Here is a 16,273-nt window from a genome sequence, read left to right as displayed (position 1 = left end):
GGTACCAGACAGCAGTCAAGATGGAAGATGGAAGTTAACTCATTCCTTCCCAGACAGGTCAATGTTTTGGAATGCATAGAACTCCTACTTCTATATTGGTTAAGGTCCAGTGACCAACCCAGAATTATTAAGTCTTCACTTCAGCTCTGAATTCTGGAGAGCTCCTCTGATTGGCCTGGGTAGGGCCAGGGATCCAATCATTATAGTCCAGGAGGACTGCTTTATAAGATAGAACCCTATCTGCTAAAGCTGAAGGTGAGGCACTTGCAGAAAATCTGGAAGGTGCTGCTGCTCTTAGCTTTAGCTTTCTCATCTCTAAAAACTTTCTAAGCACCTTATTTCTCCTAGCTTACTCCCTGCACAAAGAGCTTGAAGTTCAGTGTCACAGATTATGCTGTGATGCTCTTGAAACACAGCCCGAATGCAGGCCAAACTCTAAAGATCTGGGGATTAAGCAGAAAACCTCTTGTGTCAGTTCAGCAAAGAAGCTGCAAATCCCCTAAGTACCAGTGAAGGGGGAGCTTCACTGGGGAAGCATCAGAGAAATCAAATACTTCGCTGTGCTCTCATGTCCTGTAAGGGGATTTGTGGTTTCAAACAGGCAGGTAGGATGTGTCTTTTGCAAAGTCAAAGCCCGTCATGAATGCAAGAGATAGAATGCATTCCTGAGGGAAAGGGGTGCAGTGATGCCCCTGTCCACGGGAAGCCCTGTGCTCCCATGGTTTAACAGCAACTGAGATGCCTCAATCAGCCTTCACACCCACAGCTTTCATCTCTCCCTCTACATGCAATATTGTTCATCCCAGAAGAGGACAGGGGAATTCTGTACTCTTTCTGCCTTTGCTCCTCTACCAGACCCTTTGCATGGGAGGAAACAAAGTCCTTCCTCTTTGTAATGAATATTAATCATCCTGAAGGCATCAAATAGCACCTATTCTGTTCATTTTTAAGCCCTCTATGACTTAGGATTTATATACAAAAATTTACTCATTGTATTATGAATTTCCTATACAAGGGGTTTTAGAAATTTTTAGAAAGTTCACAAAGTTGTGCAACTATCATTACAATCTAATTCGAACACTTACTTCTCCCCTCAAAGATCATTTGTGTCCTTTTGTAATTAGTCCTCATTATCACCACTACCTCTGGGACAACCAGTAATCTATCTCTGTAGATTTGCCTCTCTGTGAACTCTATACTCCTCCCAGAGAGCAGTTTTGTCCCCAAAGATCCCAATATCCTTTATACTACTTGTCAAATGATCTTGGAGTTGTTGTTTGTGTGTGTAATTCTCCAACTAGAGTTTCAATACCAAGACGCCTTTCTTACCATGGGGTTTTAGTAGAAACTTTGTGAATAGCTGGTAGACTAGAGCAGTCTGTGTTTGATTGGACACAGGCATAAATTAAGTTCACCACTTGATATGAGGCAAACTTTTATATTGTTTCTCTTTGAGAATAACATAGCTAATGTTTGCTGAACATTGACTGTGCTTGATAATCTTGATTGTCAACCTGGCTGCATTGAGATTACCTAAGAAATTAGTAAAGCCCACCTCTGGGTGTGTCTGTAAGGGTACTTCCAGAGACAATTAGATCATGACGACTCTGACCTAATGAATGGTTTAATCCACTGACAGATTCAAAATTTGAACAGACTATTGGGAGGTGGAACTTTGGAAAATGGAGCATTATTAAAGGAAGTAAGTCACGGGAAGGAGTGTCTGCAGAGACTATATCTTGTCCCGGCCCCTTCCTATTATGGCTCAGCTTTGATTCCTATCTACCGTGAGTTGAGGTGCTCTTCCACATCCCTTCCTGCCATGATGTACCAAAATCTCTGAAACTGTGAGCAAAATAAATCCTTCCTCCCTTAATTTATTTATGTCAGGTATTTTGTCACAGTGATGCGAAAGTAGCTAACACTTTTACTATATGCTGAATGCTCTGCCAGTTATTTGTGTTAATACTGAAACTTCATGATCCCTATTTAATCTTCATCATTTGAAGAGGTAGTGACTATTATTATTGGTATAAGTGATGACGTAAGGATGAGGCTAAGAGTGGATAAGAATGTTCAAGTTGTAAACGACAGGGCCAGGCCTCACTCCTGCTTCTGTTTTGCCTAGAAATCCATGTTCTTAACTACAAACCTTCAGCAACTTCTGTCTGCTTGCAGGGTGTCCACAAGAGCCAGGCTTAGGGTTTCCCTGTGATTGCAATAAGTCTGCACCCTTTGGATACCAGTTTTGTTCTGGTCAGTAAGCATCCCTCTTTTCATTCACCTTCAGATCCCTCAGAACAGGTAGGGCTATGCAGAATACTTTAAGGTCTTTAACTAATTTAGCATGAAGCCGTTTGATTTTCCTGATCAGTTAAATCATCTGCTTGCTTACTTCCCCATTGATTTCTTACGGGCAATGGCCCGATGCAATATGTAGTAATAATAACAAACTAAGCATTTGTAAGGCATTTTGGGGGAAAGGTTGTCTAAGAGCTTACTAGAAAAACTGAACTGGATTATTTTGAATGCTGAAGGACTCACGTTAACATTTTGGGAATTTTAGAAGCAAAGGAACTGCATGATCTAAGATAGGTTTGTGACATTGTAACTTTCTCTAGTCTCTGCCTCAGAAATGATGGGATGCTTCAGGAACAGCAATATAAGTAACACCTCCAACTCTCCTGGATGTGCCCTCCTCAGGGACTAGGGTCAACTTCACCTGGAAGAGTAGAGGTCAAGGTCATAAGATGTACATGCCTACGTGCTGGCACCTGATGGACAGAAATGGAGTAGACCCAGTGTGACACAACAGAGAGTGGTAAAGATTATGGTAAAATTTTAAAAATCAAAAACACTCCTGTCTTGAGGAGGCAACTACTACTTGACCCCAGCTCACTGTTTCCTTATTTTTTTCTTTAATTTTTTAAAAGACCAAACCCTAGACATTTATTGAAAATCCTCCAACTTTTACTTGTTACACTCATCAGTTCAGTTAGTAGTTATTGAGCACCTCCTGTATGCCAGATCCTTTAACAGGTGGTGAGGCTGTAACTGTGAACAGAAAAGAGAAAGCCTTCATTCTGCTTAATCAGTTCAAAACAAGTAGATTATATTTTCAGGTTAAATTCAATCCATAGACCTTGATTTTACAACACTGCTTAGGGTCTTCAGTCTCCATCCTGTGGGATCGTGGAATAAGTGCCAAGTTGCCTTCTCATTGCTCTGTCTTTGAGAGCCCACGAAGTCTTCACTGCCATGCCCTGCTCTCCATATGGGGCTTCAGAGTCTGTCACAGCTTTGTCTCAGCTCGTGGACATTGGTACAACTGCACACTTTGTGAGTAGGTAGCTCTTTTTCCCCCACTGGTATTCATGGCACAGCTCTTCAACTTCTTAGAGCCAAGTATGTCTCGACAGTACCTTCTTTCCCAACAAGTTGTGGACAGCCCTGTTTCACACCCTGTACTGTGCCACTCACAGTCTTTGATCCATGTCTGTTATTCCAGCTTCCAGGGAGGTAGAGATTGGGAGGATTATAGTTCAAGGCCAGTCTGGGCAAAAACACTTGACCCTATCTCAAAAGTAATCAAGGCAAAATAGGCTGGGCTGTGGCTCAAGAAGTAGAGCGCTTGCTTAGCAAGTTTCAACCCTATTACTTCCCACCCCCCAATATAAAAAAAGTCCAGCACAAAACAAAAGAGGAAATCAGACAAACAAACAAAAATAGCCTCTATTAAATGTGGATGCAGAATTTTATTTTTTATTTTTGTTTATTTATTTATTTTTTAACATGAGACAGGTTAAGAAACATTTTGGAACCATCTGTAGTCCCAGCACTCAGGAGGCTGAGACAGGAGGATGGAGGTGGAGGCAGCCAGGGCTATCTGATCACTCAGCCCAACACCATCTCACACAGAGTAGTGGTGGAGGGCAGAGCATCATGTGGGATGGGTATGCATTCTAGCCCATCACTGGGGCATAGACAAGAGCTCTGAGGTTTAAAGAAGTCAGAACGGTGGGAGAAGTATTTATAAACAGTCCTGGAAAGAAGTGTAGTCTGCTCCTTATCTCAGTCCAGGTACTGAGAAGGAAGGAGTTTTGGAGAAGTCATTGCTGTCATCACTTGAGAGGAGCAACCTGGTTCCCACGAGATGCTTACTCCTGCTCCAGGGTGTGGCCTCACCATTCTAGGTAATTGTCCTCATTTGGGTGGTCTGTCCTTCAAGGTTCTGTGTTCCTTCTCTTGGGGTTAGTTTCAGTTGCTCCTCATAAAGATGGATGCAGAATTTTAAATGTGAGATTTTTAAGCACAACAATCATATCTCCCAACTCTGCACCACCCCCAGGAGAATCACGTGGGTTACTGCAGTTTTTCTTCAAGACAGTGTCTTACAGACTTAATATCTCCAAATATATTAAGATATTGCCAAAATACCTTAGGCATAATAATTACCCTTGGACCCATTTTTGGAGAGTTTCTTGGTCCAGTGTATCAGGGCCATACATTTTTCCCCTTTGTCTTTTCCACATGGCTATTGGGGCAACCTTCCTCATGGCCTATCTTGGACATGAATGAACATTCCTGAGTTAGGAGATTTGATCCAGTTCAAGCCTTTTCTACCTGCCACCCTGAAGGTACCCAAGAAGGTCAAGTGTAAAGCTGATGCCATGTTGGGGGAATGGTGGTATATTTTGTACCGTGTCTCAGCATGCTAACTTTAAGATAAAGGAGGAGAGAACATCTTCAAAGGCATATTGAAAGAGCCAGGATGATTCATCTTCCACGTTTCCAGCTTTCTGACCTCATACCACAACATGTCACTGTTATGCTCCCCTTCTTGGACCCCATGCCTCATGTGAAGTCCAAAGTCAGGACAGTTGGTTGTGTTCAAAAAGAAGGCTCTTGTGAAATGACTGGCTACTTTGAGGACAGGTGTCTCAGACAACTTGGGCTCTGACTCAATGGAGGACTTTGGAAGCTCAATTTTCAGTACTAAAGTCTCAAAATCCTGGTAAAGCTAATCACCTAAGAGGGTTGACACCAAAGAAAGAGAAAAAAGAAACAGCTTCAGTTTGTCCTGGAAGGAGAAAGCAAGGACATGTCTGTTTGCTCATATTTGCAAAGCCATGTGGCAGTGATCCAATCCAGAGAATGTCTTGTGTTTCTGTGCTCACTTTGGAAGTACATATATTAAAATTGGAATGATAGAGAGATTAGCATGGCCCCTGTGCAAGGATGACATTCAAGTTTGTGAATCATTCCAAAAATAAATAAAAGTAAGTAAATAGGAGAGAATGTCAGTGTTTCTGGATGAGGCCTGAAGGGAACGTTCACTTTTCACAGACCTCTCTGGGTCAACCCTGTCTATTTTCCAGCCATGACTCTCTTGATACTTTTGCTACAGAAACATTGAAGTAAAATTCAGTTCCCAAGTCCAGTGGGAGATCTGCTACCTCTTGGTTTGGGAAATGCTGTTTTCTCTCCCCAAAATTTCAGTGAAGTGAAAGAAACCCATTTGAACTGGCTTAAGCTAATGAGTGCTCCATTAAACTAAAAACCTTTGTTAGGTTGTAATAAAGCCTTCAGGTATGGCTATATCCAGTGCTGTTTAGTATGAGTATGACAGAGAAGGTCAACAGAAATCCTTCTTTCTTCATCTCTTGCTTCTTTTTTCTTCTTTGCTGATCTTCCTTAAGTATTGATGAAGATATATTGACCACTTCAGGTTTACATCCCAACCATACAGGAATCCCAACAAAATGAGAGGACAAATGTCCAAGCACTGATTCTCAATGGACTATTTGGCTCAAATGTCCACTCCTGTACCAATCCTTGTGACCAAACTCCCATGGCCATGCCTTGATTATAAATCCATCATTGAATTTGTAGAATGGAGACTTCCAGGTCTAAGCATGGGAGTAAGGGGAAGTTACACAGGCAGAATGGATACTGGTACAAACAGTAGATTCTAAACTCCATGTGTGAGTGAATAGTAACTGATCTTTCCACTACTATACCTCCAGTATCAATCAAATGTCAGACCCAGAGTAGATGCTCAATAAATATTTGTAGAATGAAACAGTATATTCCACAACACACTGTATATCCTCTGTTGTTGGAACTGAGCAGCAGGTTTTAGAATTGACATCTTCAAGGCTTACCACCTTCACTATACTGTGAATCCTTAAGGATTCTGTGTGTTTTAATCACTTAGTGAATTGTATTGGGTCTAGCCATTATTATACCTTGAAGATTTTTAGTTCCTTGAGTATACTTTTCTATCCCTACCACCCAGCACAGTGCCTGGCACATGCCATGCATTCAATAATCAAAGTAGAAGGAAAGACAAGTGAAAGTTCTTAGAGATCAGGAAACAATGATAACAGAGTTAAGACAAGTGATTACAGTCTGAGAGGTTGAATGGGCAGTGGGGTAGAGGATTGACTAAGCCTAACACTGAAAGCCAGTTCCCCATGCTGCCCACGGTACTTAGTGCACACAGTGTCCCTTTCTGCATTTATTGGTTTAGGGAAAGATTGGCTGGCACCTCAGCCATCAAGGCTGGTGAACACAGAGCAATAACAATGCCCACAGAGGCTGACATGTTTTGTGCATAATGGCGCACTGTTGAGTGGTGGAGGAGGAGGAGTCATGGTAAGGAGTCTTTATCTACCTCAAATTGTATTGAACACTTTTAGGTGTGTCCCAATGATTCCTTGAGGTGGCTACTATTAAATTATTACCCCCATTTTATATAAAGATGTTGAGGTTCAGAAAGATTAGACCCTTGCTGATACAGTAGGAAAGATCAGACATGAAAATTCAGGCAGGCTGACCCTAAAATCTATCTTGCCAGTAAGAAATGATTTCCCATGAAGTCAGGAGCAGGAAGTAAAAGGAGTAGAAGCTAATAGGAGTTTGAGACAAGATACATGAATCTGAAGAATGTGATTGTCAGTAAAATAAGTCAGGCACAAAGAGACAGACACCATATGGACTCACTAATACCTGGAATTGAAGTAAGTGGAACTCATAGAAGTAGAGAGAATGGTGGTTGCCAGAGGGTGGAGTGGGGGTGGTGGATGGATACAGGGGAGAAGTTGGTCAATGAGTACCAAGTTTCAGTTAGATAAGAGGAATAAGTCCTGATGTTCTATTCCATAGTAGAGTGACTATGGCTAATATAATAATGCACTGTACATGTCACAATAGCTAAAAGTGAAGGTGTTAAATATTCCCAGTACAAAGAAATGATTTATATTTCAGGTGACAGATGTGCTAATTAGTCTGAGTTGGTCATTCTTCAATGTATATGTATCAAAGTCTCACACTGAGTCCCATAAATATGTACAATTACTATGTGTCAATTAAAAAATAATACTTAAAAAATGAAGGGAAGAAGCTGTCCTGAGACTATGTATTGTCCTTATGCCTACAGACAAGGAATGTGACTTCTCCAGGACTGAATTTCTTGTTCTACAAAATTAAGGATTAAAAAAAGTCAAAGAATACAATGGAGGAAAGAGAGTCAAATAAAAATTGTAGTCTTGGATTTAGGAGGCCTGAGCCTTATCAAGTTCTGGCTTTGCCCAGAGGAATGAAGAGCTCCAACATTGGAGCTGGAGAGTTAGGATGGGCTGGGTTCTGCCACAGTAACAATTAGTCCCCAGATCTCAGTGGTGTGTGACAGCAGAGTATGTTTTTCTCACTCTTGCTCTGTCCCATCATGGCTGGGCTAGTGCTTACTACATATCTTCTCACTCCAGGACCAGGCTGTTGAGGCAGTCACAGTCTGGAATATTGGTCTCTTCACAGTGAGAGAAAGTCATGAATTGTGCTTTGGCTTTTAAAGCTTCCATTGAGAGTGACATCCTTCCTTTTAGCTTATACTCATGGGCCAGAATGAGTCACAAGCCCATCTAGTTTCAAAATGGCAGAGGGCTATGCCTTTACCTTGATTAAGAGAACTAGAAACAGTTTCCAGCTAAGACCCAGAGTGAGATGAAAGTGAAGAAGTTCCTTTGCATCTCTTACATAAAAATGGGGTGAATCACTGGAAACTCGTCAGGACCGAGTGTCACCCCTGAAACGAAGACCCTTGACAACCGCAGGTTGGTGCTAGCAGAGGTGATTTTTTCCTGTTTTTGTTGTCCCCCAATCCTGTTGCCTTTCTTTTCTACCAGCAATGAGGGCCTTGCTCTATTTGCTCCCCTCCCTTCCAGAGAAAGTTAACAAATGCTCCCCTGCCTCCTCCAGGCTCCTGGCTTCTGTGCATTCAGGTAATGTATTTTTATTTCCGTTCAAGAACAAGGCCTAACAATAGATAAAGTGCAGGCACAAGCGATAACCATTCAATGTATTGGCCCGGCCACAAGTTTATCCTGGTGAAATTCAGATTTGTTCTTTATGCCCGAAAGCAGAAGCACCTTCGATGGGCAGTTACAGAGGCATTACCAGGACCATTTGGCAATAAAATGTGATGGACTTCATTATGTAGGATGGAGACAAGAAATAGCTGAGCTGAAATCACAGGGCAGCTGACCAGGATGCTTTGACACAGGCACATGCAGATTGATTCTGCTTGGTGGGAAACGGTGCTGGGACACAGGGTGTCATTAAAATGCAGAATTATTTTAAATCCTTTTGTTTAGATCAGCACCAAAAGGTAATTTATGTGGTAAGCATATCAAGCCATATGCCCCCTCCACCTGGGCTGCAGTTGCTCTGCATCCCAGACTTTCCAGCTCTGAGAAGGAACACAGCAGAGGCCGCCTTACTGCTTGCAAAGGGTGGATGGTGGGGAAACACTTCCATCCAAGGGACTAGGGTGGCAGATGTTTTCCAAAGCAAAGGAGCAGAACCCCGTGTTGAAAGTTCATCTCTGTGCTCGCTCCACTCTCCACCTTCACCTCCACAGATTGTACTTTCGGCTCTGCAAAGCACTCTCCTACTTTTAAATTCTTTGCCCATGTCCTGCCTGCATTTTTTAGCCCAGAGGCAGAATAGCGATAGCATTTTGGACACCTGCTTTTTTTTTTTTGACAGTACTGGCGGATTGAACTCAGGTCTTCATGCTTGCGAGGTAGATGCTCTACCCCTTGAACCACATGCCCAAACACTTTTGCTTTAGTTTTTCTTTCAGATAGTTTCTCATACTTGTTTTTTTTTTTCTTTATCCCAGGTCAGCCTCAGATCACTACCCTCCTACCTATGGCCGCCTGCCTCCTCTGTAGCTGGGATCACAGGCATGCACCAGCATGCTTGGCTTGTTTTTTGAGATAGAATCTCATTATTTGTGTTTTGGGGGAAACTGGGCTGGCTGATATCCTTCTACCTTCTACCTTCACCTCCCAAGTAGCTGGTATTACAGGTATGAGCCACAGTGCCCAGCTGCCAACTGCTTCTTGCCAAGTATAGTTGAGTCCTTCCTGCTCCGCACCTGTGTGGAATAATATTACCTGGAGGGAATATCTGGGACTCTGAGAGATACTAGCAGCTAATGATACTCACTAAGTCTATGTGAGCTAGGAGTGGACACCGTGCTTAGTACTTTAATTGCACATCTCAAGTACACTTCACTAAATCCTTAAGAGCTGCTTCCTGTTATCCCAATTTAAAGTCAGAAACCACGGTGGTTTCAGAAGGCAGAAGGACTTATTCAAAGTGGAACAGGGACAGAACTGGCCTTTCAACTCAGTCAGTCTGGTGTCTAAACCCAGAGTCTTCCCAGCATGAGATATAGGAGTTTTGCCCAAAAACGGGAGGAGGGGCAGATCTCAAACACCACAGATCTTTTCCAGTTCCTCCCCTAGGCTGACAGCTATTACAGGTAATCGCAGCTTCCATTCTGTGAATTCAGATGCCTGCTTCCTTGGTTCCCCGTCCTACATTTTGCTGGAGAGGATTGGGGTGACTTACATCCAACTGCTATAACTCGTTGTCTTTGCTTCAGTACCTGGAAAGCTGCTTCTTTCACTGTTGCTGTCTACCTCTGCCACACTCAGACACCTGGCTTTTGGGCATTCTCATTAAACTGGCTTTAATTACTGATGTGGAGGCAAAGACAGTGCTTCTCCTATACCTCTTCACCATGGTCATTATTGATTGGCTGCAAAGAGATTTCTGTTAGACAGCAGATTAGAAAAGGTTAGTTTCCCTAATTCTCAAATACTCTTCCTGGTGATAATTGGTTCCCAGATGAAACATCATCTCAAACAGAGGCATCTTGCACTGGCTTTCCACTTTCAGTTACATTTGAAGTGAGCTTTAGCACAGTTGAATAATCTGTATTTCCACTGTTTCTTGGAGCAGAAAGAAAAATTTAGATGCTGTGGTGAAGGCTGACTTTGCTCTGTGAATTCTTGTGGTTGTCACAGGGCTCTTAGCAAATTTATCTGCATGAATCCTCTGTCTACCTCTAGGAGGTAAATCACAATTGGTTTTCTCAGGGCCCATAAATATCTTCACATCTCTCTTCTAAAGGGTCAGGTGATTTCTGAGATGCCCTTTGACCTTGAGGTTCTTGGGTAATTCCTGGGAGATTGGTTTCATGTTTTTGACTTGTTTCTAGTTGTCTTTTCTCTGTTTGACCCTTCTGTCCTCTGAATACTGCCAAGCATTCATAGGTTAAATGCGGACAACCAGGCTATTATGTAGGGTCTGGAAATCCATGAGAAATGGTTGATGGAATAGAGGTTGTTTAATTGTGGAAAGAAAGACATTGTTAACCTGGAGGTAGATAGGATGCAGACAGCCTTCAAAATCCAGATGTGGCAGCATGAGAGAGAAGTGGTCATCATTGTACAGTATGTTTCCAGAGGATGGAATCAGGTCTAATGGACAAAGAATGTCTAACTCTCTGAGAAAGAACCTTGATGATCAGTTCTATTGGCAAAGATTGAGTCAGTGTAGCCTTGTGGGCTCCACAATGCTGGGGTGTCCAGGATGAGTTGTTTGCTTTCCTCCAGCACCTCAGTGGAGGTGCATACATGGGAGTCTGGACTTGGTGACTCCCCAAGTCCTTGATGATAGAGTCAGCATATCAGAGGAATGTAAAAAGCAGGGTTTGTGATTCTGATGAGAGTAAATTCAGTAGGAGAATGGGGGTGGAGGTGGATTATTGCAAACTCAAAGGCAGTTTCCCTCCATGTTGAGCCTCAGTTAATTGCTTTAATTTAAAAACATGGATCCAGTGTTTCTGGGGACTAGGGATTTTTTTCAGGTTCACAGCAAAATTAAGTGGGAGATTCATAGACTTCCCCTGTATTCCCTGAATCCACACATGCATAACTTTCCCCTGTGCTAATAATGTAGCTGGTATTGTTATAGTTGGTCCATCATTATCATCCCAGCCCATAGATACTAGAATCTCCTCCTGGTGGTGTGCATTCCGGTATTCATCCTAGTATCAAACACAAGAGTTCCACTGCCCTAAAAATCTGTGCTCTGTCTGTTCATCCTTCTTTCTCTCCCCCTCCCATCCTCTGGCAACCACTGTTCTTTTCACCTTCTCTTCAGTTTTGACTTTTGCAGTATGTCACATAATTGGATAAGTATAGCAGACAACCTTTACCGAGTGGCCTCCTTTGCTTAGTAATATACATTGAAGGTTCCTCTGAGTGTTTTTACAGCTTTATAGTTTACTTCTTTTTAGTAAGTATTCCATTGTCTGGTTATACATAATATATATATATATATATATATATATATATATATATATATATATATATATATATATATATATATATATATATATCCATTCACCTATAGAAGGACATTTGGTTGGCTTTCAAGTTTTGGCAATTATAAAGCTTCTGTAATGTTTATATGTTTATGAAGTATTTAGTGTTTTTTAAAAAATCAGCATTTGAGACTTTCATGTAAAAGTCCCTGCACAAAAACATCCACCTAAGTTAAGGAAAAAAATCTATGAGACCCACCAAGTACATTGGGAGACCAGAATATCTTTTGCTGGTTAAGTGAGGGATAATCTCCATGATGGTCCTGTTGTAAGATAGAGATCTAATTAGTTGATGGTGATGATGATTTGTAGATTTCCAGTTGAGACAGATAGCTCTTTGTATATCTGAAAAGAGACTTCCATTAATGACCCCTGGGACTTTGTGTTCAATACTGTCCTACTAAGCATTTTAATCTGTGGTTGGATGAGGACCTGGAAGGCCTCCTACTCAGAAATGCAGGTCACTCAGGGTTAGTGTGATGGTTAGTGAGGGGCTTAGTGAGATCAGGACTAAAAACTATCTGATCAATTTGGGGAGTTAGCAAAACACCAGCAAATTGAAATTTACTAGCAAAGTTTTGTGTTTAGGTCCACCAGCTTGGAATGTGTTTATGTTAAAAGAGATAAAATATGATCGTGGAGGTTTGTTTGACCACAAGATAAATATAACCAGCAGTTAGTAGATATAATAAAAAGCTGAGGCCTAAAATATGTAGGTGGTCATCTATTTATCAGCTTTTACATAGCATTTTCTCTGTGTCAGGAAACACCTTCCATACAGGGAATGAAGAGATGGGTAAGCCTGGCTCCTGGCCCTTGATGAATCCTAGAAACTCTCTACTTATAGTGCAATGGGATAAATTCCATAGGAGGGGTTTCTGCAGAGAAATACTGACTAATGAATATGCATAACTTCTAGCATTATGTAATTTCAAACAGCAGGCAAAATAGAGGTTTTGAAGGAAGATTAGGAGTTTTTAGGTAAAAAATGGATTAGTAGATAGTCATACTTTTTCCCACCCAGTTTTTGCACCTCTCTCAAGTCTTGTGCTTTGGATGAAGTTAAGCAGTATCAGGACCCCAGAATAGAAAGCATGACAGACTTCCATAGTCATCCAAGTAGTACTCATTTGGGACAAGGCGATATCTTTTTGGGACTGATCATTGGTAAATAGACTACCTTTTCAGCTGGTGACCAACAAGAGAAACAGGTATAGGAACTACTTTAACTGGGTGGCGAATTCACAGAGGGAGGACTGAAATCAGTATCAAAGAAAGAGAGACAAGAAATGAAGAAGAGAAATTCTGCCGTGCTTTTATCTGTTGATCATGGACCAAGTGCTGCTTAAAACATTGCCCATACACTATTGATTTACCCAAAACTGTCAACTCAGTTTTTCTTTTCTTAGATTGCTTTGAGTTGAATTGTTTTCCTTTTTCTAAATAAAGGGAACCCTATCTGAAATTATTTATGCATAGTGGTCATAACAACTATAGAGTGTTTTAGGCAGAGGAAGAACATGGGGAAACCCAGGTGTACAGAATGTTCTGTATACTCATGAACCTCTGTGGCTTGGGGGAGATAGAGACTGCAACACCATGGACCTTGAGAACCCCCTGGCCTACCTTGTCCCACATTGTCTGGTCAGCGCTGAGATGCTGATCATAGCTTTTAACTAGGCGAAAGCTCTACTCTGTTGTTGAAGGTTGCTGTGGATAGTTCCAGAATCTATAGAACACTTCTACCCTCACTCCTCCTGTCTTCCCATCACAGAGAAGCTGCTAAGTGTATGTCTTTTGCAATTACATATGTACCCTCTTCCTGCAGTTTCACATAGTTTTTACACAGTTTTAATAACCCACAGCCAACCACAGTCTGAAAATACTAAATGGAAAATTCCAGAAATAATAATTCATAAACTTTAAATAACCTTTATCTCAGTATGCTGTTATGATTGCTCTATTTTATTATTAGGCATTGTTAATCTCTTACTGTTCCTAATTTCTAAATTAAACTTTATCATAGGTATCAATTTATAGCCAAAAGCCTAGTGTATACTGTATAGAGTTTGGTGCTAACCGTGGGTTTAGACATCTGTGGAACTTCTTGGAATGTATGTGCTGCAGATGGGGGGAGGTTACTGTATAGAAACAGGGATGGACATAATTAGCAGTTAGCTCATGGTTAGGTAGTGAGATGCCTTGGTGGGAGCAAATGTCTTTTTGGCCACAAGGAAGCAGGAGCAGAATGGGTCAGCATGGAGGGATCCAGCCAGGACTTTCTGGGGCAGTCAGCAATGCAGTTTTCTAGCTCAGGAGTTTAGACTCCTCTAGCCAGTGTTGAAGCCCACCAGGACTTACTCAAAAGCAGTATCCTTTTTCCAAAGCCAGGTGTAACATTAGTGGTAGTCACTATTGAGGACAGCTGGATCCAGCCAGACAAGAATCTCAGAGCTAATGGAAACTATGAACAGAATTCTGGACACAAAGGAGGTCCAGGGAGAGTCTTGGAAAGAGCTGAGAGACAGTTGGAAGGCCCAGGGCTGCAGTGATTTGCGTATGAAAGAAGAGTATAATCTCATTTTCTAGTCACAGGCCCTTGAGGTTGGAGGTTTATGAGTTACATATATTTCATTGTCTTTTTAGGGGGAAAATAAGGAAGTGCGCATCTTCTCCAGGGATTTGCACATTTATGTGTAAAAACATAATCAGAAGCTCAAACAATCTCTGGCTCAACAACGCTGAGTGTATTGGAAAGATTGCCCTTGTGGTAGAGAACTGGAACCTGTTCTTAGGGAAGCAGCAGTAATAAAATCCTTCCAAGGTGTTATCTACAGAATTAAAAAAAAATAAAGAAAAAGGTCATCTTTCAATTCCTGAGATGTGCCAACCTCCTTCTTGCCTCAAGGCCTGTGCATCTGTTAGTTCCTTGGCCTTGAAAGCTCCTTCCTCTGTTTTCCATGCACTTTCCCTTGATCTGTAGGCTCAGCTTGAATGTCAAAGTATCAGAGAAGGTGTCCCTGATCTCAAGGACAAGGTAGATTTTTCTATTATTTGTTTTCATGGTCTCACATAATTGTCTTGGAAGTGCTTTTCACTTTTGCAATTAGTAAATAATGCAGGAAACTGCTTGTGCCCTTGCTCCACTTCCCAAGACCAGGAGTTATAAAGGGGCAGCATCTCTGTCTTGCTCATAACTGGATCCTTTGTGTCTGGTGCAGTGTCTCCCACCTAGCAAATAATCAGTAATGACCAGTGAGGGCTGAATGCAGAAAGTGGAACCTTCTGACTCCAAACCAGATGTGTTTACCACTGCTAATTGCTTGGCATGGGATGCTCATATGCAGAGCTCAGACACACATTGACCAGGAAACTCATACTCTTACACAAAGAATAGATGCTCACAAGGTTGATTGCAATATTATGAAGAAAGTGGATGTAATATGGCAATTTTGTTTAAAAAAATCAGCTCTTGATTTTGTGGATACTCTTTCAATTTTTAAATGTTGACAGCGGTATTTTTTTAAGTAGTAAACATTGTATGATTTAAAACAGTCACATTTGGGAACTGGATCTTATCTGGGGACCATGGACTTGCCTTCTGTAGAGAGAAGCTAACCATATTTGCCTCTCACAGTGGGAGGTGAGAAGTCTGTCCTTGGTACGTACCATTTTTAAAATACTTATTGAAGACCAGTGACAAAGATAGGGTAACTGGAATGATGAAAGCCCTAGAAATTATGCCATGAAGGGAGCTGTTGCCCAAAATGCAAATATTTAAAGCAAAGCTGGCCAGCTATGCTTTCCCAGGGTTCCCGGTCTGGTGTCTAATTTATTAGATAAGAATCCAGCCCCAAAGGTGTCTGCAAGAGTTATGACCACAAATACCCTGGGTGATGGGTAAGCAATGAGGCTCATTATTAACAAATATGTTAGTGTTGATACATTCACATCAACACAATCCTTCTTCCAACAAGACCCTGAAGGAGGTCATAGATTTACTGCAATTACATGGCAAATTCCCAGCTATTCTGGGAACATAATTTTTAAATGTCCTCAATTGTGACAAATCTCCAGATTTGATTTTGTTTTGAAACTGCCAAAAGGTATTTGGAGCTAAGTCTAGTGATTTAGTCAGATGATTAAGCTTAACAGTGCTGTTTGGGGCCCCTATGATGTATGGTTAAGCCCTAACAAGAGCATAATTAGGATCAGGCATGGGGGATTAGGCCCAGGGCCAAAGGGGAAGAGGAGTCATCAGGACCAAGTGGAATCCTGCATAGAAGGTACAGGATATGGACTTAGCCTATGCTTACTAGGTTCTAACATGCCCAATATGTCAAGTCTAAATGGCAAAGCAACGTGGAACCTTATCCAGATAATGCAGTGTGAGCAGGGATTGTAGACTGAATTGGAATGCTGTGCTGTGAGCTGGTAGAAGTCTTCTTTATGGCCAGTCTGAAAGCTTTGACCAGGAGGATGGAGAACAGAACTAAGTTCTTAGAGAATATTTATAAGAACATGCACAAA

The 16,273-nt window shown here is 41.6% G+C and overlaps 1 protein-coding gene and 1 non-coding gene across 4 annotated transcripts in view; both read left to right on the top strand.

Annotated features, from left to right (window-relative positions):
- Positions 1-16,273, top strand: part of Hs3st4 (heparan sulfate-glucosamine 3-sulfotransferase 4) — a 387,953-nt gene that overhangs the window by 202,724 nt on the left and 168,956 nt on the right. The gene's annotated exons all lie outside the window — the stretch shown is intronic.
- Positions 5,170-5,273, top strand: LOC141418662 (U6 spliceosomal RNA). Its single transcript, XR_012443328.1, has one exon. It is a non-coding gene; the product is annotated as a U6 spliceosomal RNA (small nuclear RNA).

Source organism: Castor canadensis, chromosome 17 (genome assembly GCF_047511655.1).
Source record: "Castor canadensis chromosome 17, mCasCan1.hap1v2, whole genome shotgun sequence".
NCBI lineage: Eukaryota > Metazoa > Chordata > Mammalia > Rodentia > Castoridae > Castor > Castor canadensis.
Note: the sequence above shows the minus strand (reverse complement) of the source record. Positions and strands in the feature narration are given on the sequence as shown.